We start from the raw sequence: 26,616 nt of genomic DNA on the forward strand, positions 1-26,616 counted from the left end.
GAAAACAAGGCAAATCAACCCCAACCCCAGCAAATTTTGAGAAAAAGCTTTTTTTTTTTCTTTTATAACTGAAACCCATGGAACTGTTCAATGTACCATATACAGAGTTAAGTTCTTGACACAGATTTTCCTCATTTAATGCTCAACAGACTCCCTGTGAGTGGATGCCACTATTGTCTGCATTTTACAGATGAGGAAAGGGAGCCTTTGAGAGGATCAGTGAGATGCCTCTGGTTACAGAGCTAGAACTAGGATTTGAATCCCTGTGTCTGAGCCACACATGTGGCCACAGGACTTGCCTCTGCTTCTGAATGAGGGGGATGCTGCGATATCGACTTGCAGAAAGTGTCCCTTTGCCAAGGGGCAGGTCTGGACACCCTCTTCCCCCCGCCCCGATCCTACCATAGAACTGGTTCTAAGTCTTCATTTATTTATTTATTTATTTTTGTCTTTTTTCGTGTCCGGCAACGGATCGCAACCCTCAGCGCTGCACCCGCACCTCGCTCAGCCAGTGAGCGGGAACCGGTCTGTATGTGGGATCCAAACCCTCGGCAGGAGCGCTGCCGCGCTCCCAAGTGGCGCACTGTAGCAGTGCGCCACCGGGCCGGCCCCAGAACTGGTTCTAAGTCTTTAAAATGAGAGGGTTGAACCAGATATTCTGAACCTCTTCAAGATCTTACAAGCCTCTAGTTCCTAAAACTGAGCCATGGGTCTGGCAATGTGGACAATACACTGGAAAACAAGTGTCTGCTAAGCCCAGGATCCAGGGTGCCTTTACCTACCCAGGGTCCTTTGGTTCCTAACACCTGGAGGGACAGGGTAAAGTCGCTTAGGCAGGAAGATCCCTGAAGGGAGGGGATCATGTCTAATTCATTCCTGCATCCCTAGAGCTTAACACCATGTCAGGTTTCTCAGAACACATCTGATGTATAAGAGAAAGTGTCTCAAACCACAGTGGACTGAGCTGAGACTCCAGCCCTCTGAGACCCTCGAGCCATTTCTGAAAGCTTCTAAGATTGCTGCCTTACACACGTCCAGGAGGCAATTCCACTCTGCTTTATCCCTGAGCCACTGCCTCATCCACTGACCCTTAAAATATTCCTGCTGGGAACAGCTGCCCTGTGATTGCCACTGACGCTATGTCTCTAGCATCAGAGGAGGGGACGCTGCTCACTGCTCTGCTGCTTGGTCCCAAGTAGGTATCAGTCTCTTCTCTCAACCACTACAGTATCACTGAGACCCAGCTGTAAATCTTAAGGATACTTTTCTCTAAGTCTGGGATTAATGGAAAGAAATTATGAAAACTGATAATTACCAAAAAACTCTTGCCCCATATCAAGTTCATCCTTAGGATCTGTTTCCTTGCTTGGCTCCTGGCCTGACTACATTTAACAAAGACAGCCTTCCCTCGCACCCATGTGCACTCGCACTGTAGATATCCCAGGCCTCTTTTGGCCTTGGGTGCTAGCTGAAGAGATGCCCTACTCTGGGGAAGTGCATACTTTTTTTTTTCTTTCCAATATAAGTCTCTCCTATTTATATTCTTATAGCCAACATCAGATTAAATTCTTGCCAGGATGATTAACACTATGAGTATCCATTTGCTTCAAGGGCAAGCTGTCCTCCCTCCCCCTACTGGGGGGTGTATCTGGTCTAGATAAGACAATCACAGATGGTCTGACATTAATCAGTTCCTTCAGTTGGGTTCTCCAGCTTTATCCATGTGCACTTTGTTTATGAATGAATGATCCAACCAAGATCAAGGTACCCACCCATATTCCAACCAACAAGCCCTACACCAGGCATCTTATTAAGTATTTAGACAGCTTCTCCTTCAAACCAGACTTTATAAATTCTTAGCACAACTCCCAACCTGATCAACACCATCTTCCTCTCCTCTGGCCACTCTCTGCTCCCCAAGCCCAAGATCATTAATCACTCTGTCCCCTGCCAGGCCCTTCCTGTCAGACACCGCTCCCCTCTGACCCTCCTTGTCAGTCTCCCTCCCTGACCCCAGCCTCTGACAGAGCAGAGCCAGGTCATACCTGTGGGAACGGGGTGAACAAAACCAATCAGCAGGGCTACAAGTCTCTGTGACTGCTCCCCCACCCTTGCCATTTCATCCCTCTGCTTCTCAATAGCATGCCAGCACCCGGCACATTTGGATTTTTAATTTTGGGGGAGATTGGCCAAGGAAACATGGTGCTGAGAGGAAATGGGGAAGAACTTAGGGAAAAACAACAACAATTAGTGCTGCCCAGCTTTGGGAGCCATCGAATGTCTGCCTTCTCCGAGCACATGGAAAAGTTCTCTAACTTGGACCCAGATTCCCAAGAAGGGAAAAAACCCAAACCTAAATGGGACTTCAAAGGACAGGCAGAATAGGATGCTTTACTTGTAGGCCCATTGCCTTATTTTCTTTAGAGCCTGCTGCCTAATTTCTTCAAGGCCCTGGTCCTACGGGTATGAATGAACTGAGTGACTAGTGTCTCAATAGGAGGTAAAATTGTAAAGTAGGCCACTCCAGTCTTCTCTAAGCTTCTGGAGTGTTAGCTCTTTGTGCTAAAAGGAGCAGACTCAAGGGCCTCCCTTCCACTCCCAGGAAACCTGCTTTAATGGTGACCTGCTGGGAAACATCCTCATCCTTTGTCATCTAAAACCTTACCAATGCTAATGGTAGGAATTACAGGCCTGATAAGAAAGGAGGGTATCCTAGGCAGGTGGGTAGAGAAGATATTTTTAGGCAGGCAGAGCCTCAGAGAACCCATCAAATCACAGAGGCCTGCCCACTCCACCTGTGTGTCAGCTTTAAATTTGGATTGAATTTTTGGTGGCACAAAAGATTATGTTCTCCTGCCACTGGGAGGGCCCATTCTGCTGCTCTGCTGTCTCTGGTTATTCTGCCTCTCCAGTATCCAGCTGGCTCGACTCAGGCAGAAGGAGAAAGGAGAACAGGCTGCTGGACCAGACCCTCTAGACTGGCCATCTGTCCCAGTTGAGGGTGGCAGCTCCACCCATGCCAGGGCCTCCCAAGGCTGCTGACACTGGTGCTCCAGGAGGGAGACTTCAAAGCATGTGTTCTCATGAGTGTCACTGACCGAGAAGATTTGAGGGCTGAGACAGTGACTTCCAGTACTCCAGGAAAACCAGGCCAGCTCCTCAATCTCTGCACTGTTTCAGAAAATGGGACCCAAACACAGGTAGAGGAGGTGAGGGAAAATGAATGATAGAGTTTGGATATGTTGTCCCTGCCAAAACTCATGTGGAAATCTGATCCCCAATGTGGCAGTGTTGGGAGCTGTTTGAGTCATGGGGACTGATCCCTCATGAATGGATTAATGCTCTCCCTGGGGGAGGGGGCCCTGAGTGAGAACTCGCTCTATTAGTTCCCGTGAGAGCTGCTTGTTTAAAAGACTCTGGAACCTCCAGTCCCTCTCTCTCTTGCTTCCTCTCTCCATGTGATCTGCTTGTACCCACCAGCTGCCTGCTGTTTTCTGCCATGAGTAGAAACAGCCTGAGGCCAATGCCAGGTGCAGCTGTCTCAGAACCATAACTCAAATAAACTTTTGTTCTTTATAAATTACCTAGTCTCAGGTATTCTGTTACAGCAACACAAAACAGACTAATACAGTGAGCATGGATAGAATAGTCAGGAGATACGACTTCTGGTCCTGGCTCTGCCACCAGTAACTGTGTGACTTTGGTATTCACTTCCCCTCTCTGGACCTCAGTTTCCTTTTCTGTAAAATGAGAAAGTTGGATACAATGTATCTGTTTCTTTTTAACTCTTTCCTATTATGGATCCAACATGATCAAATATAATCAAATATCTATATGGATCAACCAGGCCATACCCACAATGATTCAATGGAGTTTGAAATTGTGACAAGTGTCCAAATTTGAGGCCCATGCTTTCTTTAAATTTATTAATATTTTAGGCAGAAGCAGTTTGGTATATTTGGGAAAGGTGGGAGAGGGAGGTTGGGTAGTGTTTCATTCTACTTTATTTGATGGTATAAACACAACCAAAGGGTTCCGAAATGGCCTCCAAAGTACTTCTATCTCTTGTCTGCTCTAAGGTGACTTTCTGATGCTGGGGTCCTATTTCTATTCCATCTGTATCAGATAGATCACTTTTTGTTACAAGGGACAGAAAACCCGACTCTAATGGACTAGAGCTAAGCAAAGAAGATGTATTATCTCATATATCTGAACCACTGTCACTAAGATTCACTTCTCCCTCTCTCCTCATCTCTATGTCCTCTGTCTTTTCTCAAGTCCTTGGTAGTCTCTCCTTTTGTGATTAGAAGAGAACTTCCAGAAACCACGGAGGCTACATACATCCATATAGAAGTCTATGTCAGTTGGGATCATTTGAGCTGCAAACAACAGCAAATCTGACTCCAAGTAGCTTAAACAATAAAGAAAATTTTCACTTCACACAACAAGAAATCCAAAGATGCAGTGACATGGAAGATGGCTAAGTGCTTCAACCATGTCATCAAGGTGCAAGTCTTTTCCAACCCTTCGTTTTCAGTGTCAATTCTTCTCTCAGGATGGCTTTCCTTGTGGTCACACAATGGCTGTTGAAATTCTAAGTGTCATATCCAGCCACTGCAATGTGCAGAAAAAGAGGTAAAACAACTTCTTCCTTCTGATCTCTCTTCAGAAAAAGGAAATGTTTCCCAGAATCTTCTAGAAAACTTCTCACATCTTATGGGACAGAATTGCATCACAGGCCCATTCCTCAACTGACCACCTACAAGTGAAATTAAATTTCCACGGTTAGCCTGGACCAGTTGTTCTCATCAGGGGAGATGTAGCCCCACTGAGGCCATTTAACAATATCCGGAGTCATTTTTGGTTGTCACAACTGTAGAGGGGAGTGCTACTGGCATCTAGTGGGCAGAAGACAGGGATGCTTCTAAACATCTCATAATGCACAAGACAGCCATCCCATAACAAAGGATGGTCTTGTCCAGAATGTCAATAGTGCTGAGATGGAGAAACCTAGGCATAGACAGTCACCTAGGGTGGAATGGATGGTAGAGAGTCAAGCAGCCATAATGTCTTCTACAATGTGATTTAAGAAAAAAATGTCCATACCAGTATTTCTAGCAAAATCTTGCTGCATTTTATTGGCTCTGACTGCATCACATATCCACCCCTGAACCAATTACTGTGTACAGGAAAATGGGATGCAATGATTGGCATAAGCCTAGGTCACATGTTCCATGTCTGAGCCAGGCTTGAGTCAACTCTAGCTGAAGCACATGAGCTGAGAGTGGGGGACGAAGGGGTGATACCCTAGAGAGAACCAAGAATGGTGATCAGGATAAGGTGAATAGATGCTGGGCAGCAAAAAACAAACAACCCCTCCCCGCCAAAAAAAAAAAAACAAAAAACAAAATACAGATGTCCGCTACCTTAGTCCTCTTACCAAGAGACTATGGGCAAGAACTGTATTTGTGCTTGGACTCAAAATAGCACTAGTAGCAGCAGCAATACCAGCAGGAGGTCAATGGGACTGTCTAGGAACACTGGGCTGGCACCTGTGAATTGCTCATTCCACATGGTGGGTAGAAGTACTGTGGCTTTAATTACCTCCATCCAGGCAGCACTGTTCACCTAAGGAGATGCTCAGCCAACCTAGCAAAGTAAAAGGAGGAACAGAGAAGGAGGAGGGAAGGGTGGAGGTGGAGGTGGCAGCTAAGAAGAGTGCAGAGCTGAGCTGGGTCACAGGTATACTGTTTGTCCCCAGATGACTTCTCTGCCCAGGAAGCTGATCTCTATGACTAAGAGACTCAGTTCCCCATGTCCTACAGCTTTCAGGTGGGTTTGGCCAATGGGTGGCATCATTAGGTGATGAAAAGGAGGGAGGAGAAAGAGATTGGGATATGTATTCCTCCTGTTTCCTCCCCACTTTGTCACAGTTCTGGCAGTGGTTACTTCCCACTATGACTAGAGCTTCTGTTGAGTGGTTCTCCACAACACCATTTCTTCCCTTTGCTCCTTCAGAGCTAAAGATGGCACTAAGTCCCTGGTGGTATTTTTCTGGGTGACCTAACACTCCCCATTGGTTCTCTTAATCCTGTCTACATATCTGTAAATAGTAACTTCATTAGAAAGTCTCTGACTATGTTGTCTGGTTCCTACAAGAGTCCCGACGGATACAACAGGCAGGCGGCAGGCACAAGAGCCACATGCCTTGATCACATCCAATGGTCCATGACCCTAAAGAATGGCCACTCACACCTGTTCTTTTGGACATAGCCTTCTTTGGAAGCCTTATAGTTAAAGTGAAGAATTTAAAGCTTATTCTCTGTCTCTCCTTCCAGTCTCTGCTAACCTCTTCTCCCTATTTTCTAAACAAGTAGGAAGTGTGTTAACCATGCTACATTTGATAATGATGCCTACCATTTCTTTAACACTTATAATGTGCCAGACACTGTGCCAAGCACTTTATATGCTTTACCTCATTGAATCTTCACAGCAAAATTATGTGTTAGACACTCTTGTTTTTCCCATTTTGTAGATGCGGGAACTGAGGCTCAGAGAATTAAGTAACTTGCTTGAAATCAAACAGCTGGTAAGTGGCTATGGCAGTTAACACCAGTGGTCACCTGTATTTCTGATTCTCTTCCCCTTCCCAGACACGTGGAAAAGAATATTTCCCATCTGCTATAGTTTGGATGTGGTTTGTCCCTGGTAAAACTCATGTTGAAATTTAACTGCCAATGTTATGGTGTTGGGAGGTAGGGCCTTTAATAGGTGATTAAGTCATTAAGCTGGATTAATGTCTTCCTTGTGGCACTGGATTATTTCTTGAAGGGACAAATCAGTTCTTGTGAGAGCAGGTTGTTATATGCTCCTTTTGCGCCCACTCACTTCCCTTTTGTTTCTTGCACCATGCAATGACACAGCACAAGGCCCTCATCAGCTGTAGCTGCCCATCGTGGACTTCCCAGCCTCCAGAACCATGAGCTAAATAAACTGCTTCTCTCTATAAATTACATTGTCTCCAGTATTCTGTTATAGCAACAGAAAATGGACTAAGACGCCATCTCTCTCTGCAACTGGGCAGAGTCTTGTGACTAGTGTTGCCAATGTGTTGTGACTTCAAGTGATAAGTTACTTCAGGACTAACACATTTCAGAGCTGGCATGTGATCTTTAATGCTTTATTCTTCTGCCACAGTAGTCATAAAAGTATATGTTAAAATGGAGGTGCCATAAGATCAAAGCAACCTGGATTGCTGAGCCACTACATGAAGGTAGCTGCCCTGTAGAATCACTGGGACCTGTACTGACTTGGTATAAGGCAAAACAAATGTTTATTGCATTAAGGAACTAAAAATTTGGTGCTGTTTGATACTGCAGCATAATTAAATCTATCCTTGCTGAAACAGTAGAGGAGCTGGGATCAAAACCAGGTTTTTCTGAAACAAAAACAATCAGTGTCCTTAACCATTGGGAAATACTGCTTCTCCCTGCCTCTTTATCCAAGGGGACTTCTTGGAAGTTGTGGCCTTGGAAAGATGAGAGAATGGGGACAAAAGAAAGGAAAGTGATACTTATGAAGACTATTAGAGGAAAAAAGGAGTTAGGAAAGGGATTAGTAAGAAATCATATCTGTCTTTCCTTTGCTCACCATGTCAATGGAAGAATAAAACAAATAAAAAAGAGGGGTATTTAGAAAAATATTTATAGGTAGGACTCCAGAATTTTTGTTCTTGGCCAGGGAATTAATTGTGGCTGTTCCTGACTGAAAATGATTTTGCAGCCCACCTCTAGGGAAGCATAGATGGGAATGTTGTCAGCTTTCGGAGAGAAGCTCAAAGCTACAGCTCTTTTGCCTGAAAACAGGACAGAACCTCCATTTGGGTCACTGTCTCTCTGTATGGTTCAATAAAGACAATTTATTGGTTTAAGACTGTTTATTAATTTTAACCACCTCCTCTTTTCAGCCCTCTATAATCCACCATCCTCAAATACAAAGGTTCGACAGGGCATGTCTTTGTATCTAAGTTTGGAAAGAACCTAGGTAATGAGGCCAGAGTCCTCGTGTCTAAAAGCACTTTGTGTGATAAATCGCAGTCCCCCAAGATTACTAGGAAACCTGAGTTTAAAGGAATTACATAGAAAACCAAGATACTAAAATGACCTATTTTCCTTGCGTAAAGAAGATACTTTCTATCTAAAAAAAAAAAAATATATATATATATATATATATATACACAAATATATATATTTGACAAAGAAGGTGGTACCTATTGCCCACAATACTCATATACCTATGGATGAGAATATAGACTGCCCAGTCTTACCCATATTCCCAAGCCTGTATACAGGGGTCCCCAAACTGGGAACAGCTATGAGACGATTTGCTAATTAGCATCATGTTTACACATTTATTGTCAACTATAATTACTTGTTTATTAGAACAGAGGCTTTCCTGTTTATTACAGTCATTACGGTCTGTCAATAAGAGATAATGTGCTTGAATTTCACAAGTATGTGTAAATTGCACAAATCTTGCTAGCCCTAGCTAGGACCAACTCTCAATGAAAATGCTCAGAGAAGATAATTCTCAAGGAGGCAAAGGATTTTATTTTAGCTAGTGAAGAGTTACCCTGCCCAATAGAACTGTAAGCCTTCTCCTAAACAAGGAATTTGTAGCAAGCACCTTCTTATTTAACACCAACCCATGTTTCTCTTCAGTAGTGTTAATGCCAGGCATTGTGCTTAATAAGCGCTTATATACACTTACTTAATATGGTGTTCTCATTTCAATTCTCACAACAACCCTCTAATGTGGGAATGAATGGTCCCATTTTTTAGATAAGGAAACAAAGGCTCTGAGAGGTCAAGTGACTTGCACTGAGGCACATACCTATCCAGGCCCATACTTTGTTCACTGTACACACGCACACACATACACACACACCCTCAGGCCCCACATCAGTAACCTGGAAGAGAACGTTGGCTGAGCCGGTTTTTCTGGTGTACATAACTGCAGGGGTGTATATGAAGGGGACTCTCTGGACAGTAAAGTTGAGTCTCTAGATCAGGAAAGGAGAGTAGAGGTATGATAGCATGTTAAGGTGGGGAAGCTGGTGATGGCAAGAGATTTTGCTGTTTTCTGAGGACATTTGAAAACATGACATCTTGCTGGGGAGTTAGAAGACCAAAATTTATTCATTTGGCTGTTCTGGATGGAGCTGGACAATCAAGACATAAAAAATCACCAGTTTGGTCTTTAATTACATTTAATCCTTTTTGATTTTACAGATGCTCTGAAGGGCAAAGACTGTGGCCCATAAATGGTGCTGTGCATTGAGTGGCCTCTGGCTGTGTCAGTGCGGGGAGTTAGGGGTGGCTGCGATCATGATGGAAATAGCCAACTGTTAACTGAGAGTTTATCCGTGCCAGTTACCAGGCAAAGTGCTTTACATTAATCTTTATATAGCTCTATGAGGTTGTTTCTATTTTGTTTGCAGATGAGAAAACAAGCACAGAAAAGCTCAGTAAAGTGGCCAAGGTAACACACCATGAGCTAGCACAATCAAAACTCAGTGCACCACCCCATCTGGACTAACATAGTTCTGGGATGTGCCCCATATTCCAAGTAATCTTTATTACCTTGGCCCCAGTTTACAAGACTGCATCCTGGATTTCAAGAGGCAACTATATTTTTTCTTACTTTTTGTATTGAGTTATTTACTTATGTACAGTAAAGTGTATGAATCTTAAGTGGATAGCTTAATGGATTTTTACCCAATTATATACCCATGTAAGAGCTCTCATTTCAATATACTATATCAGATCTGAAAAGGTACAAGTGATAAATATTGCAGAAAATGCAGTTACAATTTTATTTTATTTTTTATCTCCAGGTAATATTATTTAGAACATAGATAGCGTGCACATGTTATGATTGGTAAAATCCAACTCTCCTTTATTTTGAATGATGTGTGAATTCAGATGCTCAGCGTATATGAGCTGCATAGGTGGCATGAACCAGAATGATATAGAACTTTCTTTGTGTTTATATCAGTTCTGCTTTACTTCTCATGCATAAACTTCTGTGCTCGCCACATAGGGGAGACTTGACATATCAATTTCCCCAGGAGGAAAAGGGCATATAAATTCAATGTTTTATTATTGCTATGTATGTACCTAAAAATCAATATTTCTATCTGTCTGGCTATCGATCTACATGTGCACATTGGATAGCCATTTATAACAGGCTCTTTTTAAAGCTATGCTGCATTAAGTGGGCCCTCTGTTAAAATGGGTTATGTGTACACGGCTAAAGTTTGCAAATGTGAGTATCACTGTGCACATGTGAGCTAGAAGAGCTTGAAGTAAACGCAGATTACATTTCTATTTAAGACTACATATGTATGTGTATATGTACGTCTCAGACACTTACAATTCTATGCATAGTCACACGCCACTTGAACAAGATGATGTCAACAATGAGGGATGGTCTGTGGAGGGATTTGTCTCCGTAAAGGACAAAATCCCTTATTTTCTAGGATGACATGAGGGATGGACATATACTAGGAGCCCCAGGAAGCATCAGCTGAGACCAACTTTCCTTTGACCGAGGCTGACTCTGAGTGGGCAGATGCCCTCTCAGTGCAATTGAGAAGCAGGTTCTGTCGTCTATCATGTCCACTGCCTCATGGCAGGCTTATTGAATATTTATTAACACCATTTTCCTTCCCAGAAAAAGAGCTCAGAGAAGACTGCAGAGTTGTGGGTATGGGAGGTGGGCAGCAGGGCTGGGAATAATACAAAGCAGGCTGGCCAGTCACTCCCTTCTAGGAACATCCCCATACTGGGGATGTGGCAGGAGAGGAGGCCACCCAGCAGGGGTTAGGGGATGTTCAGGCACCAGTCAGGAACTTGGAGAGGAAGAGGAAGTGCTGAGATGATAGTAAATGACCATGGCATGCCGTGAAATGGAAATCAGAGACTTAATTTCCACTCACATATAAGTGGTTGGCTTAAATTCAGGCCACCACAATCTATTTCATGGAATAATGAAGGTAGAAAGAACCACCTTGCTGTTTTGATCCCAAGCAAACATTTTACTGATTGGGAAACTGGGGCTCAGATTATACCCGGATTCTGGAGTCATACAGCTGACTAGTGGCCAAGCTATTTCCACTCTTGCCTATCTCCAGTCCACTCCCTACACAGCAACCAAAGTGATCTTTCAAAGAATAGAAATCCATTCCTTCAAATCCTTCAGTAGCTTCCAGCTCACTCAGAATTAAATGCAATCTCTCTTCCCATTTTACAGGACTTTACATATGATTCTTGCTCTGCTCTCTGATTATCTCTCTCATCACCCCCTCATCCCCTTACCCCAGCTGGCCTTCTTTCTTTTCCTGTAACTTGGCACATCCTCCCACATCAGGCTCTGCGCCCGTTGACTGCTCTGATTGGAGCACTCTGCCTCGGGTCTTTGCATCACTTGGTCCTTCTCACCTAAGTCTAAATTCAGGGAAGTCTTCCCTGTCCTCACTGTCTACTTTCCTCCCGCAACACACACGCTAGTGGGTCACTCTCTACCACATTACCCTGTTTAGCTTCTTTACAGCACTTATCTCCATAGGAAGTGAACTTATCTTATCTTTGCTTACTTATCTGTTTTCCACAAGAGGGTGTGAACTTTGTGAGAGCAAGGACTTCATCCGCCTTCCTCTTTACTGTACACCTATCACCAGGAATAATCTATGAACAAATGGCAAATGAACGAATCTGTTTAGGATTTCAGCTTTTCCATTTCACTATGTCGCCTCTTTTTGATATTGATTTTGAAATTCCTCTTTACTCATGTCTGGAGAGTCATATTAACTCATGGTGGGGAGTGGCTAGCCCTGCTGTCCTGGTGGCTGATAACCAGAGGGCGGGGTGCTGGCTCTGAGCTTTATCTTCCGTGTCAGTGCTCTCCACAGTGGAGCTCAAGCACCATCTGTCTCAGATTTGCCCAAGGAACCAGTCAAAAGTAAGGATCCTGCACTAAATCAGAATCTCTGGAGGTGAGACTCTACCCAGGAATCTGCAGGTTTAACAAGCACCACAGGTGATTCTTAAGACACGTTCCTGAGTCATAAGTTCAAGACCACCAATTAAGCGTATCAAGGTATTTCTTACCCCTTGGTGAGCTCTTACATTTATTCTTACATTGCCTTGATGTAATGCCTCCACATTCCAATGATGGAACTCTGTCTGAGATCAGGGTACAGTACTTTGAGGCATGGAAAGCATGGGTGTAGTGACTGATGTTCTGAGTACTGTTATATATGAGTTATCAACTGCTGTGTAACAAATTAGCCCACAACTTAGTGTGCTCTTCTCATTTAGGGACATTTTTCTGCTCACTAGAAACTCCTTGAGAAGAATGGGATAGGGCGACATGAGTCAGGAGCAGAAATAGGAGGATATTAAAATCCATTTCAAATTACCCCTTGTCAGTGGCTCAGTGGAAGGCTCAGATAAGGAGGAGGCCAGCAATATTGTTTAAGATGAAGCTATGATATTGCTCTGGATTCTTATGATTCATAACTAAAAGAGGACTATGGCTAGGAGTAATGATGACTATTGATGGTGGTCACAAACCATCCAACAAATTTCTATTGAGCACTGACTCTGCACCATCACTGACCTAGATACATGGGATCAAAATGGGCACGCCTCCCCCCAATCCCTGCCCCATGGAGTTTAAATTCTAGAATAGAAAGTGGAAGAAAATGGTGCTAACATTCACCCTCCCTGTTTGGAGTACTTCCTTCTCAGGAGTTCTTAGTCATTAGGATTTAGTCTCCACCATGTCCCCAGGTTCAATGTGTGATTTCCAAAACTTTATCTCTTCTGAGGCCTGCAGACTGATACCTGATCAAAATGCTTATATGCAGGGAAATGGACTCTGGGTGAGAGGTAGGTATCTCTGTGTGTTGAAGAAGGGGGCTGTGATAGTGTATAGAGGGCCTAGAGCAACCACATTTATCTCAATTTCTGTAGGTTAGGAATTCAGGCACAGATTAGTTGGGTGCCCTGGCTTAGGGGCTTTCATGAGGCTGCAGTCAAGGTGCTGGCCAAGGCTACACTCATCTCAAGGCTCAGCTGGGGAAGGAGCCACTTCCAAGCTGACTCATGTCATTGTTGGCAAGATTCAGGTCTTCATGGGCTACTGGAATAAAGACGTTGGTTCCTTGCTGCCTGTTGGCTGGAGGCCCTTCTCAGTTCCTACCCACATGGACCTCTCCATAGGGCAGCTCACAACATGGCAGCTGGTTTCTATCAGAGCAAACAAACAAGAAAAGCCAAAGACAGAATGCAAACAAGGCAGAAGTCAGTCTTTTGTAACCTGATGTCTGAAGTGACATCCCATCACTTTTGCTGTATTCTATTTATTAGAAGCAAGTCACTTGGCCCAGTCATACTCAAGAAAGGGGATTACACAAGGTCTTGAATGCCAGGAGGCAGAGATCATTGGGAACCATTTTAGAAGCTCCTTATTACACCTTAACCTAATTTTGAACTATCTTTTGACACAGGACACAGTATGGCAGACAGATGACTATGTGAAGATTCCATGTGGCATCTAGAAATTTAACTAAAAAGATAGAATTGCACAGTAAGAAGAGCACAGACTTCCGATTCAAAGATGCCTCTGTTAGAATCTCAGCTTTGGTTTTCATCAACTGCATAGCCTTAGACTTGGTTTCTCCAAGCCTCAGTTTTCTTATCCAAAAAATGTGAAAAATAAGGCCTACCATCTAAAGAGTTTTAAGGATCAAAAAAGTGAGCTGGGTAAGGCAATTATCAAAATGTGGATTCCCAGGTTGGTCCCAAGAAATCTTATTTGGTAGACTTGGGGTGGCACCTATGAAATTCTAATTTTAATAAGTACCCAGACATTTCTAAGCACATATGAAAAGGGTGTGTGGCCAGTATGTGGTAGCGCTTAATAATTTGCATATTAACAGTAATTCTGCAGTTATTCTTGAGGAACTATGTGTTTGAAGAGTCACCTGTGCTATAGTGAAAAGTAAACTGTTTTGAGGATTAGGTGATGCATGAGTTCTAGCCCTTGTCTGACACTTACTTTGCTGTGGGATCTTAGGCACAGAGTTGTCTAATCTTTCCAGACTTTTGTTTTTTTAAGGCTCTGTAAAATCCCCTCTAGCCTTGGTATTCTCTGTCTAGGTAAAGAAAAAACAACATCAGCTAACAAGGGATCCCCTTGGAACTCTCTTGGTTGGAGAAACAACTGCAATGGCCTCCATAAGGAGTATTTTTTGAATCTCTGAGTCTCCTAATATTCCTGAAGATTATTCCTTAGAGTCTCTCATTCCTCTGCTCTTCCTCTAATTCATATTACTCAAACATCTCTGTATGTAATGAAATATATCTGAAAACAACCTCGTTTAAAAGAATAAATCTATTAAGGAGCTGAGGACTTTCTGGCGTGAAATGAAAAATATTGATTGCTTCCCACCTGTTAGCAATGAAATCCCAACCGGTTAATTAACCTGCTCAAAGATAAAGTTTATTTTTGCCCTTCACCTTCAGCTCCAAAATCTTTGAAACCATTAAAACAAGTACCTGGTCAATGAATAAATGTTCTCCCAGAGTGGCATTCCAGGCCTTCTGCAGTCTGGCTCCAGCCTACCTTTCCAGCCAAATGGAAAAGCTAAAGCATTCAGTGCTCCCATTGCCAGGAATACGTTTCCCTCCTCTGAATTCTATGTATTTTAACTCAGTTCAAATGTCACTGCTTGAAAAAGGCTTTCCCAGAGCTCTGGTTTCTATCTCCACCACCCACTACCTCTTCCCACCTCTCCTAATTGCTGCCAAGATGTAACCATTACCTCCCTATTCTTAACACTCCCAAAATTGTTTATACCTTTGTAGCATTTATAATTTTATGCCTTGTATTATGATTATGTAAGATTTATAGTACTAGGCTTTTGGGGATACAATTCCATCCAACTCATTTTTGTGCTCCCCACATCTTCCAATACAATGCCTTACTTATGATTGATGTTCAGTAAGTATTTTTTGAATGTTTAAATAGAGACCCATGGATTTAACATCTTTATGGCTGTTTTTACTCGTGGGGCTCATGATTCAATACCAGCCTGAGGAGAGTCTAACTAAGTGAGATGTTTTTCAGGATTTACATTATATTACAAGCAGACCTCTCAGTCATTCTGAAGACAATCCTGTTGTGGCTTCTCATTCTTAAAAGCTTTCTGTTTCTATAAATCTGATCACTTTCAGTGGAAGGATTGGGAAAGGCAGTATTCTTATGAACATCACCCATTTCTGTGACTCTGAATATAAGCTTCATATGACTTTTCTATCTCCTGTTCTAATTTACTTGCACAATACACTTGGAACTAGCATTTTATGAGCACAAAATCCTAAAACTCAATTTTTGGTAGAGCAAATATTCAGTCATATATGAGAGTACTCACATGTATGTGTCTAGGCTAAAGAGAAGCAATATGGTAGCCTCACTGAAACATAAAGGCTATTTTATTCATTCAGAGCCCATTTTCTTGATCATCTACTGGACTTCAGATGCTGAATTATGTGCTGATGATACAAATATAAATACTGGTCTCTACCTTCAAGGAGCTCTGAGTCATATGAAGGAAGATGAATGCTTGATGAGATAATTATTATAGAGTGTGATTTGTGCAATGCCAGAGGCAGATATAGGGTGGTGTGAACAGGAGATTTTCTTTTAGGGCAGGTAGAATTTTGCAACACAGTGTTCATGCTGATATCAATAATTTAAGTATTATTTTGTAGTTATTAAAAGCATCAGTGTCATCTTTAAATTACTCACCTTGGGCTGGGTATCAGCATCCGTAATGGGAGCTGGGGCATGATTCAGACAAGCAGCCATGCTAGGTTAACGAAGACCCAGATGTAGGTCCTTGCTCCTTAGAGCTTGTAGAAATGAATCATTCATGGAGATGGCGGCAAAGGGATGGTTTCCTTATGATTCATTGGGCTAAACTTTATGCTAATGATATTTTGGTGCAGAACTTTTACATGCTACTTTGTCTATGGCTCCAATATTTCTAAAGGCATTGCCGCAGCTGTGTAGATGAGTCACTGGGATGTCTTTTCCAAGTATATGACCCCAGAGGGGTGTGTGTGTGTGTGTGTGTGTGTGTGTGTGTGTGTGTGTGTGAGAGAGAGAGAGAGAGAGAGAGAGAGAGAGAGAGAGAGAGAGAGATTGGTTTATGAGGAAAGGTAAGAATGCAATCTCAAATTTTAAATGACCAAAGTTTACAGCTGCAAATAACGAGTATTCATACAAACCACTTTAAGTTTTCTTCTTTTTCATGCTCTTTGCATTTAGGGACACTTTTTTTTTTCTCACTAGAAGCTCCTTGAGAAGAATAGGTAGGTTGACATGAGTCAGAAGCAGAACTAGGAGAGAATATTAAAATCCATTTCAAATTACCCCTTGTCAGTGGCTCAGTGAAAGGCTTGGATAAGGAGGAGGGAGGCTGGTGATATCAGTTAACATGAAGCTATGATATTCCTCTGGATTCTGATGATCCATAAGTAAAAGAGGACCGCCGCTTGGAGTAATGATGACTGTGCCGATGGTGGCCACAAGCCATTCAACAAATATGTAGTGAGCGCCTACTACATGTCACCATTGACTTAGGCACATGGGATTGAAATGGACCCCCCTAAGTCCCTGCCCATTGGCATAAATTCTAGAAGAAACTGACGAAAATGGTGCTAGTGTCCTCTCCCCCGTTTGAAGATTTGAAGTATTTCCTTCTCATGAGGTCTTAGTCGTGACGGACTTAGTCTCCATCAAGTCTCAGTTTCAACGTGGAAGTCACCGAACTTTGTCTCTTCCAAAGCTTGCAGGCTGATATTTACTTTAAATGTTCATACGAGCATGGAAAGACTGGTTGAGAGGTCGGGGTCTCTGTGTATAGGCATCGAGGGGAACGGTGTACGGGGGGCAGAAATGTAACAGCCGTGCCATCTACACTGACACTTTCCAGATGGGGGAATGCAGGCGTCAGGACCCGAACAGCTCCCTCCGTCCCCGTTGCCTGTCTCCCTGTTCGTCGTCACTTGGCTCCTTCCTCCCTGCCTCCCTCCCTCGCACAGCTCTTCTCTCCTCCTGTCGCTCCCTCTGCCTCTAGCCCCTTTCCTCCTCCGCCCCTCCGCGGCGTCTGCGTCAGGGCCCCGCGAGCGTGACGCGCCGGGGCTGGGCGGGAGCTGTCCGCTCGCCGGGGTGCTGAACGCGGCGGCGGCGGCGGGAGCTGAGCCCTCTCTCCGACAGTCCTGTGTTCAGTCCCCGGACGGTCAGCTCACCGCCCCGCCACCTCCCTCCCAGCACCACCCATTTGAGAACTGAGCCAGGGGGCCGCAGTCGCGGCGGCGGGTGCTGAGCAACGGCGGAAGACGAGACAGCACCTGGCAGCAGCCTGGGATCTGGTTTGCTTCCTTTCGGCTTCTATAAGAGACACATTTATATAAGGTTTTGGGGAGTCGCGAGAGCCAGGCTGGAGCCAAGCGCCGGCCGCCTCCCATCGCGGCCCCCTGCTTCGCGCCCCGCTGCCCACCTTCAGCTGGCGCCGCACACAAGACTTACCTCGTTGCATCTGCGAGGAGAGGTGGTAACAGAGAGCCCAGGCAGCCAGAGGCGGCGGCGAGCAGGGAGGGGCGGGCAGGGGTGGCGGTGGGGGCGGAGAGCGGGCCGAGGCCGCCCTTGCTGGGGGTCGCGGGCACAGCAGCCGAGAGGACCCGGCGGCGGCTCTCCTCGGCCCCCACCCCCAGAAGCACTCTTTTCTGATTACTTGAGAACCGAATTATCCCACTAGTGTTATTTCGTTCTTTATTACTCCCCAGCCGCCCCCACCCCACGCTTGCCTCGCCTCTGGTTGCATGGCAGCGCTGCCCGGGCGCGGGGGCTCAGGGCCGGCCCCCCGGGAAGGAGGAGGAGAAGGAAGAGGATCATGAAGCCCGGAGTCGCGACCGCGCCGGAAGGCGGGCAGCAGCCAGAGGACGAGCCAGAGCAGCCCCCGCCCCGGAGACACCCGGACGCCGACCAGCAGTCGCTGCCGCCGCCGCAGCAGCAGCGGTGGGCGCGGGCAGACCCGGAGCAGGAGGAGGGGGGCGACAACGACCCACGGGAGGAAGAGGAGCAGAAGGCGGGGCTACTCGCCCGCCCGGACCTGCCCTTCTCCCGGCTCTTCCCCCTTGCCCGAAGGGACCTTTGATGGAACCGAGGGGAGGAGGCCACGGATTTACGGACTGCTGCAGGGGTGCGCTGGGGGCTGAGATAATGTAACTACTCCTTTCTCCTGTTGCCTCCCACACGTCCCTCTCTTCTACCCCTTTTCTCTGCTCCTCCACCCTCCCACCCCCAGACACACACCCTTTCTTTAGTCAGGATCTTAATGCTCAGGAAGGAGGCAGCTCTACAAGGGTTAAAAGATCATTTCTCTCCCTCCCTTCCCTTTCCCCTTCCCAACCCTTTCCCATCTCCATTCTCCTAATTGGCTTTCCCCTCTTCTATGCAGCCCTTGGCTGCAAAGGCAAAGCACAAGCCCCTTGCCCAATTTCACCTGCAACCTTCTCCCCCACACCCAACTGCTCTCTTAAAAGCAACCGTGGTGCTTCTGGGGGTTAACTGCCCCAGTTTTCTGCCCAGGAGAATTAAAACTTCTCCCAACCTCTTCTCCTCTCCACCCCCTCCCCACCCCATCGATCTCCTACTACCTGAGGAAAACTCTCACACATTCAGTCCTCAATTCTTCTTTGAGCTGGTTTTCCCTAAACCCAGCTCAATCCACTCAAATTTGATTTATAATCTTCCCCACCCTTTTATATGAAAGAAAAATTTCCCACTGCCTAGGAATTTGCGAAGAACCCAATAATCCTTTCCCTGGGAATTTTTAACAATCAGACATTGATCTTAAGGCTCTAACAGCCCATTCTCAACATTTCTTCTATCCCCCTGTTCCTACCAGTGTCCCCAGGTCAAAGGCAGAGAGATGACACCCTGAGCAAAGTATGAGGTTAGGGTGGGGGTGTCAGTACAAGAAAAACTTTTTTGTTGTTGGGCTTTCCAAGTAGAGTTCAGAATCAGTGACTCACAGCTCTCAGTCCTGGGAACAATTTATTTCCTACTTGAGGGGTTGTAAGAAGAGCCAGTGAGAAAGCAAACTCCCCCATAATACAGACACACTGTGGACCCCCAATTCATCCTATTCCCCTCTTCAAAGACTCCAGCTGCCCCTCTCGGGCTCTCTGCTTCCACTGGGCACATGCTAATGCCCCTGTGTGGGCTGCTCTGGTGGTGCTGCTGCTGCTGCTGTGGCTGGTACTGCTGTGGATTGTGTGCCCCAGCTCCCCAGATGTTGCGCCACCAGGGTCTCCTCAAGTGCCGCTGCCGCATGCTCTTCAATGACCTGAAGGTTTTCCTACTGCGGCGCCCCTCTCCAGCGCCCCTGCCCATGCACGGTGACCCCCAGCCCCCTGGTTTGACAGCCAACAACAACACCCTTCCGGCTCTGGGTGCCGGGGGGTGGGCAGGATGGAGGGGTCCTCGAGAAGTGGTTGGCAGGGAGACCCCTCCTCTGCCATCTCCACCACCCTTGCCACCTTCTTCTGTGGGAGATGACTGGGGTGGCCCAGCCACAGAGCCACCTGTCTCACTGCTCAGCAGTGCCTCCTCAGATGACTTCTGTAAGGGGAAGGCTGAGGATTGCTACTCACTGGGCAGCAGTCTGGACAGTGGTATGAGGACCCCACTCTGTCGCATCTGCTTCCAAGGGCCAGAACAGGTGAGTCCCTTTTCCCTTCTCCTACTTCCTTGTGGTATCTCCAGGTCTTGCAGATTGCTACTCACCTGCTTGCCCTGGGGAATCACTACGCTGTCTTTAGCATTAGAAACGTTTAAGTTTGAGGACCTCCTCATTGATGTTTCTTGTGGTTAAGTTTTTCCAACAGGTGACTGGTTCCTGACATAGTCTGTTTGGTGGCTCAGTTGTACTTTAGTTTTTGCATTTCCTTCCAATGCTGGTGTCTTCAATCTTATCCAAAAATTCCATAAGCATCCTCAGAATAGAAGATCCAGAAGCAATGAAATGAAGGAACTTGGTGGTACATTCATTCTTGTTGCCAAAGTATCCTTTTATCTGATTTGTTGTTAGTGACATTTTCTCCAGCCCATCTTCAGTCCTAGATTTAAACGTCTTCTCTTTCTGAAAGTGTGTCAAGATCTTGTTCTCTTTCCCTATTCTCATAGGTTGAAATTCAACAGCCCTGTTCTCTCACTTTGAGATTACCTCCTCCCATATCATATTGACATCCTCAGAAGTATGTCCTAGTCACTGAGGAGAAAATCGAGAGGGATTCTAGGTCCAAAATGACTATATGATTTGCTAAGATACTTCTTGGCAGACTCAAATTTTTCTGTGTTGAAAGCAGGTAGGTAAATGAGGGTGAGAGTGAGTTAAAGGGACATGGAGAAGAGGTTAGGACATCTTGTTATATCTATTCTACTTCTCAGGCCTAAAGTACATCGACTTAGAATGTCTCTTAAACTCTTCCCATCCAGGATAGGGGATGCCAAGTATATCATGCACCAGAACTTTCCCAAGTCTGGTGGGTTCTCCCTATCCTGTCCATTCAGATTTTCACAGATACCCCTTCCTACTCCACTTAGATTCTAGTGCCTGCAATACTGGATGGTGTACATATATTCTTCAAGAGCCATGAATTATGGCAACACTTTCCAAAGAACCTCCAATGGAAAAGGCTGACCTGAAAATCTGGAAAAAGATGATGCTGGAGAAAGAACATACACTTGCAACATGGGCAGAGTTTTGTGTTCACATCAGCCACATCTACAGCAATTTCCTGATGTGGAGGGAAGACTTTTGGGTGCTTCTTGAACAAGTGGCAGTGCAGTAGGTGCCAGGCTGGGGCCCCTGACTGGCTCTGGTTCTTGCTGAGAACTGCTCTGTGAGATACAGCCTTAGTTGACATTTTCATTCATTCTTTCTCTTTGCTCTGAATGGGTAAAGCACTTCAGTGATGCCTGGGGCCACAGCCTGGGCATTATGAAGGGAAGTGATGTAGATCTTCATGCAAATAAATGTCTCGGAGAGGCTGAGGTCTGGGTTCCTCTGTTTTGTGACTAGGACGGCCTGAAGTATCAAATAAAGGGTTGCCCAGAGTTGAAAATCCCAGTTGAAGAAGAAGGCCCAGGGTGCCTGCTCTGCCTTTCTTTCCACTTTGAGTGCTGAGCCTCCAGCAGAGCTACAAGGTAGAGTGGCTTGATTTACAGCAAAGGTGACCCAAAGCACTCTCACTTTGGGGTACTTTGTGTCAGGATCTTGCCCCAATAGGAGCCTCATCTTTTCCTGACTTCCTAGGTTATTTCTTTCTTCTCTATGGGCTGGCTCAGGTTTGCATGTCAAGGGGCTGGTGGGAGTGTGGCTTTTGGCAAGAATGCTCTTATCTCTAGAAAACAGCAGGATTTTTAGTATGTCCTGAGATGATATTTCACCTGCTATGTGAACTTCTTTAGGTTGCTTTATGCTCCTGGATGCCTTCTCCACCTTCTGTGATTTAGAGACACCTTTTTCTGTCCCCCTCCTTTACTTACTGGTGTGTTGAGAGAATCCAGGAGATAATGAGTGTGAAAATATCTTGCAAGGGATTAATATATAATGAGCACGTATTTTGATAATGAAAAGTATTTTATTGAAAAAGAAAAAGGGATCATTAGCAGTATTGTAAAATGCCTCACATGATATAAGGTCTAGTTGGAGGTTAGGAGCTTTCCTTTCTTGTTCATCATTTTTACAATGTGTCATAAATAAAGCATGGAATAAAAAAGCTGACACCAATAAAGGAATGAGCTGTATTATTATGTGGGAGAAAAAGGGGGCCATGTCTGTATTAAGACCGAACCAAATCAAGCACTTCCTGCATATGATTATTATGATTTGGGGGTTTACTTTGTCTGTGCAGGAGCCAGGAAGTTTTAATGTGATCGTGTTATAGTAGTAATAAGGGTAATTTGTGTATTACATTAGATGTGGAGAACACAGTTTCCCACTTCCCATTTTTCATCACAGCATTTTAGGGAGGAAGAGAGACAAAGGAGAGGAAAAGAGGGACACTCTAGAGAAGGAAAAGAGATAGACTTGGAGATGGAGAAGGAGAGAGAGAGAGAGAGAGAGAGAGAGGAAAGACTTGAGAGAGGTGGGGAGAGAGAAGCTGAGATTTCTGCATTTCAGTATCTGTTCAGGGAGAGAACTGTCCAGCAATTGTCTACATGTGGCCCTGGAGGGGGTGCAGACAGTCTGCAATCTCAGTAGCTGAATATCTTGGTCTTTTCCCTGCCCAAACAAAGGAGCTAAACAATCTCTCCCCTACCCATCACCCAGTCATTTGCTTCTGCTCTAGGGGCTAAAAAGGTGCCCAAAATAAAGATTTGGTCTCTTCCTGCCAAAGACTTGCAATATATGTGGTGGGGGCAACACGAGGATCCTGTTAGTTCCATCTTTGGTGGGGGCGACAGGAAGATCCAGCTAGTTCCACCTTTGCACAAATCTACAAAAGACATTGCCTCCATTCATTTATGCATGCATTTACTTAACAAATGTATACTGAGCACCTACAGTGTGCCAGGTGCAATTCCAGGCACTGAAGATCTGGGAGTGAACAAAACAGATGAGATCTCTGCTCTCCTGAAGCTGCCATTTGAGCGGAGACACAGAAATAGACAAGCAAACTAGTAGATAAGTAAGGTGATTTCAGACAGTGTTTCTAAAAAAGGAAAATGAGTTAGACAAGAATGAAAGGGAGGGGGTGAGGAAGGTACAGTCACATTAAATAGGGTGATCAGGAAAAGCCTTCCTTAGAGTGCACCACCTGAGCTGGTGCTAAATGATGAGGACGACCCAGTGATACACAGGTCTGGGGGAAGAGCATTCCAGGTGCAGGAAACAGCAAGCTACAAAGGCCTGAATGTGAACAAGCTTAGCACGTTTGGAAAACAGAAGAGAAGACAGGAGGAGTGAGGATGGGGTGTGAACAAATGCTTTGAGAACTTACTTGGCTCTATGCTGGAAAGTCACTGAGTGGTCATTTTCCTTCTCTTGGCCATTCATTCCTGTTGGATGGAGGTCAAGGACCCACAAGAGTGTGGGACAACCTTTCATTCTCCTATTTTCAGTTGACGCTGCACTAGTCCACTTCGAGGGATGGTGTACCATGGTGGTTAAGCTGAGGTCTCGAAAGCCAGATGGCCCCAGTTAGAGGCTTGAACAAGTTACACAGCTCTCTGTGCCTTGGATTCCTCATTTGTAAAGCTGGGATAATAACGATAGCCCCCACTATATAAAATTATTCTGTGTATCAAATCAGTTGATATGATCACAGCAGTGCTGTCACAGTGTTTTGTTAATGTTATTATTATTATTTCACATGCAAGAGGGTGCTCCCTGCCTTGTTTAGAAAGAAAAGTGTGCCCCAGCTCACAGGCTGGCAGGAGGACTGCTGTGATGTGGTCTGGCTGTGCTGTGGATTACTTCTTGTGCACTTACAATGCTCTAGGCTCAGAGTGCTGCTCCTCTGTTTCCATCATCAAAGTCTTTACTAAGTGCCTACCTATGCCTGCCGCTCTGCTGAGCAGGGTTCAGAAACACAGGGTAGATGTGGCCCTGCCCTCTGTGAGTGTCACAGTCTATCCCAGACATCACAGGGGCTGATAGAGATCAAGAACACACAGACAGTGAGCCTGAGTGAATTACAGTAATATCGGGCACAAGAAAGAGATGTGTGTTTAAAAGCGGCTAGTGTGTGGGGTGCTTGTTCAGAGAGGTGAGCAGGGGAATTTATAACCTTTCCCCCAGTTAGTCATGGAAGGCTTCTCTCTTGCTGCTGAACAGCAAATGAGAAGAAATGGATTTAGGCTGCGAGCTGGAGGTCAGGCAGATGAAAGCAGAAGTGATGCGCCCCCTCCTGCAGCTGCCATGGTGGGTTTCGTCTTTGCACCACTTCCGGGCACTCACACATGGAAACTTGACAAAGAGGTGAAACCACCTCCCAGCTGGGCAGCTGTGGAGTGCCGGGAGGTGGGCACGAGGATGAAATTCACCATGGCAGTCGGGGTGGGGAGGGGCACCTGTTTTGAATCTAGGAAAGCAGGAAAGGAATCTGGAAGCGTGTAGCAGGCGTGGTCTGCCTTTCTTATGCTTTCTGGGATTGGCTTCCCTGAAGTCCCATGTTCAAGAGGGGCAAGAATAATAAGGAATGCTTTGTCAGTGTTTTGGATTGTTGGGGAGTAAGATAAGGGCTTTTCAGGGCTCAGGGAACCTGGAGACCCTAAGATACAATAAGAACCCCGGGAAAGGAGATCTAGCAGAGAATTTTAGGAGAGACCTAAATGGTGTACTTATTCGTCTTAGCACTATGGTTCGATTTTACATTTTTTTGTGTATTTATTTAATAAATATCTGTCTCCACAAAGAATAGACCCACCCAACATTTTAAGGCCCTAGAGCAAGAGTATAAATGGTAGTTTACATACCAGAGGCCGAAATATTTAAAAGGAATAAATCCAGCTAACGAACTGTTAAACAAAACACATTCTATCCTCCTATCCTGGAAGACATACCTTCAAAACAACCTGGAAGACACATTTGAATTTAGGACTTTTAGATTTTTCTGAATTCCATGCTGGCCAAATGGGGATATCTGGCCCTTGGTCTGTAGGCCACTCTCTCTTTTCACCGCTGACTCCATCCTGCACCAAGGAGCCTTAGACGCACATATACAGACATTCCAGCTAGTTTGTCCAAGCCCTATCCAAACCATCCCCCAAACAGTGGCCCCTTGCCCTATTCCCCTGCCCTTGGGCCTAGGAGGGAACAGTTTATGGACCTGAAGAAGAGAATCCCGCAGATCCTGGAAGCATGTTCATAGCTGTCTGGGCCGGAATTACAGGGTCCCAAGTAATTGGAGCATGTTCCGAAACAGGCATGACTTTTTGACCCGGCAGACTCCTCCTCTGTGGGGAGCGGCACAGTTGAAGTGGGGCCCTCTAAAGCTAGGGGTGCTCTTGCCTGGGTCTGAGGGGGACACTGCAAAGGGTCTGTCAGGTGCTTGGAGGAAGTGACCTGTGTGTGTTGGTTCATCACGGGATCATTAGCTCTCAGTCCAGTACCTGGCATCAATATTTTTTGAATGAATGGGCCTCTGGAGCTCATTCAGGTGGCAGCTTCACAGGTAAGGGAACTAAGGAAAAGAGAACACCCAGGAGAAAAATACTAGCTGGTATCAAGGACTGAAAGTGTGCTCTGCAGAAAAAGGGGCCTAAAAGGCAGTTCCTTGGCCAGTGATGAGATCTCCAGAGAAGTCAACTTGGGTTTTGATATTAGAAAGAACTTTCCATCAAAGCTGTCCCAAGGTAGCATAGGCTGCCTTTGAAGGGGAATCATACAGGTGACCAGGACTAGATGAGCCTCAAGATCTCTTCTGAACTTGAAAGTTAGAGTTCATAAATGAGATTGTTTGGGGGTCCAGAGAGACTTTTAATCTAAGCAGAAAGAGATGACCCCTCATCCCTCCCCAGTGCAAGGGTTCATCTCATCCTAGAACATCTAGTCCAAGTGTACACAATACATGGCATATACAAATGTGTCTTCAGCAAAGATTGCAAAGAATAATCTCTGTCCTGTGTTCATAGAAATCCCAAGTTGTTGGGAGTCATGTGTTTGCTGCAGTTGTGAATTTTTACCACAGACACACCATGTTAGGAAAGAAAGCCCTTCATGGCCAATAGGCAACAGACACCATCATGGACCTAAGGATATAGAACCATCCCAGAAAAGAGGGAGCCCAGTTACTCACTACAGTTGTGGGTTTTTCCACCATAGCCTTTGAGTTCCCACTTCTGCCAGTCCTGGTCCTACTTAATGTCGAAGCTCCAAGGACCCTTTCTCTACTCAAGGCTTTCACCAATGTTCCAGCTCTTTATTGGGAGATGATGTAAGAATGTTCCTACCCCACCGTAAGGTTCCTGGCTATTTCACAGATTTAGCTATTACTCACATGCACACACATGCACACGAATAAAACATTGAGTGCATCTGTCTCACTTTCACAGACAGAACAGGGATGGGAGGAGGGGAGATGCCTGGTGCCTTGACAGTTGTGGAGCAGTTTTCAAATCAATTGTCTGTAGATCCTCTACCAGTGTTCACTTTGGAGTAATCCTCCCCTTGCCAACCTGTGTCAGCTTGGGGTGGGTTGGCTAATTTATCAGGTGTTGCTTCTAGCTGAGACCACCCCCCACCCACCAGCCTCCCTGCACACACACAAAGAATTACTAAATAAGTTTGGTAGGGCAGGAGGTGGTGAGATTTGGATTTCAAAGGAGCCTAGGAGAAGAAAGGAGAAAGAATTGGGAAGCTCTCACACTCTGCTCTCTTTTCCAGCTGGTATGTTGGAGAAGCCCAGCTGTGGCCTGTGGGTTGGGGGAGGGGGAGAAGGTTGGAAAGGGAGGAGATACTCAGAGGAGTGT

At 45.4% G+C, this 26,616-nt stretch overlaps 1 pseudogene; it reads left to right on the forward strand.

The window, feature by feature from the left end:
* Positions 1-18,025: 18,025 nt before the first annotated feature.
* On the forward strand, positions 18,026-19,858 carry LOC103608257 (annotated as a pseudogene).
* Positions 19,859-26,616: the final 6,758 nt, after the last annotated feature.

Source organism: Galeopterus variegatus, unplaced genomic scaffold (assembly GCF_000696425.1).
Source record: "Galeopterus variegatus unplaced genomic scaffold, G_variegatus-3.0.2 Scaffold8217, whole genome shotgun sequence".
Lineage (NCBI taxonomy): Eukaryota > Metazoa > Chordata > Mammalia > Dermoptera > Cynocephalidae > Galeopterus > Galeopterus variegatus.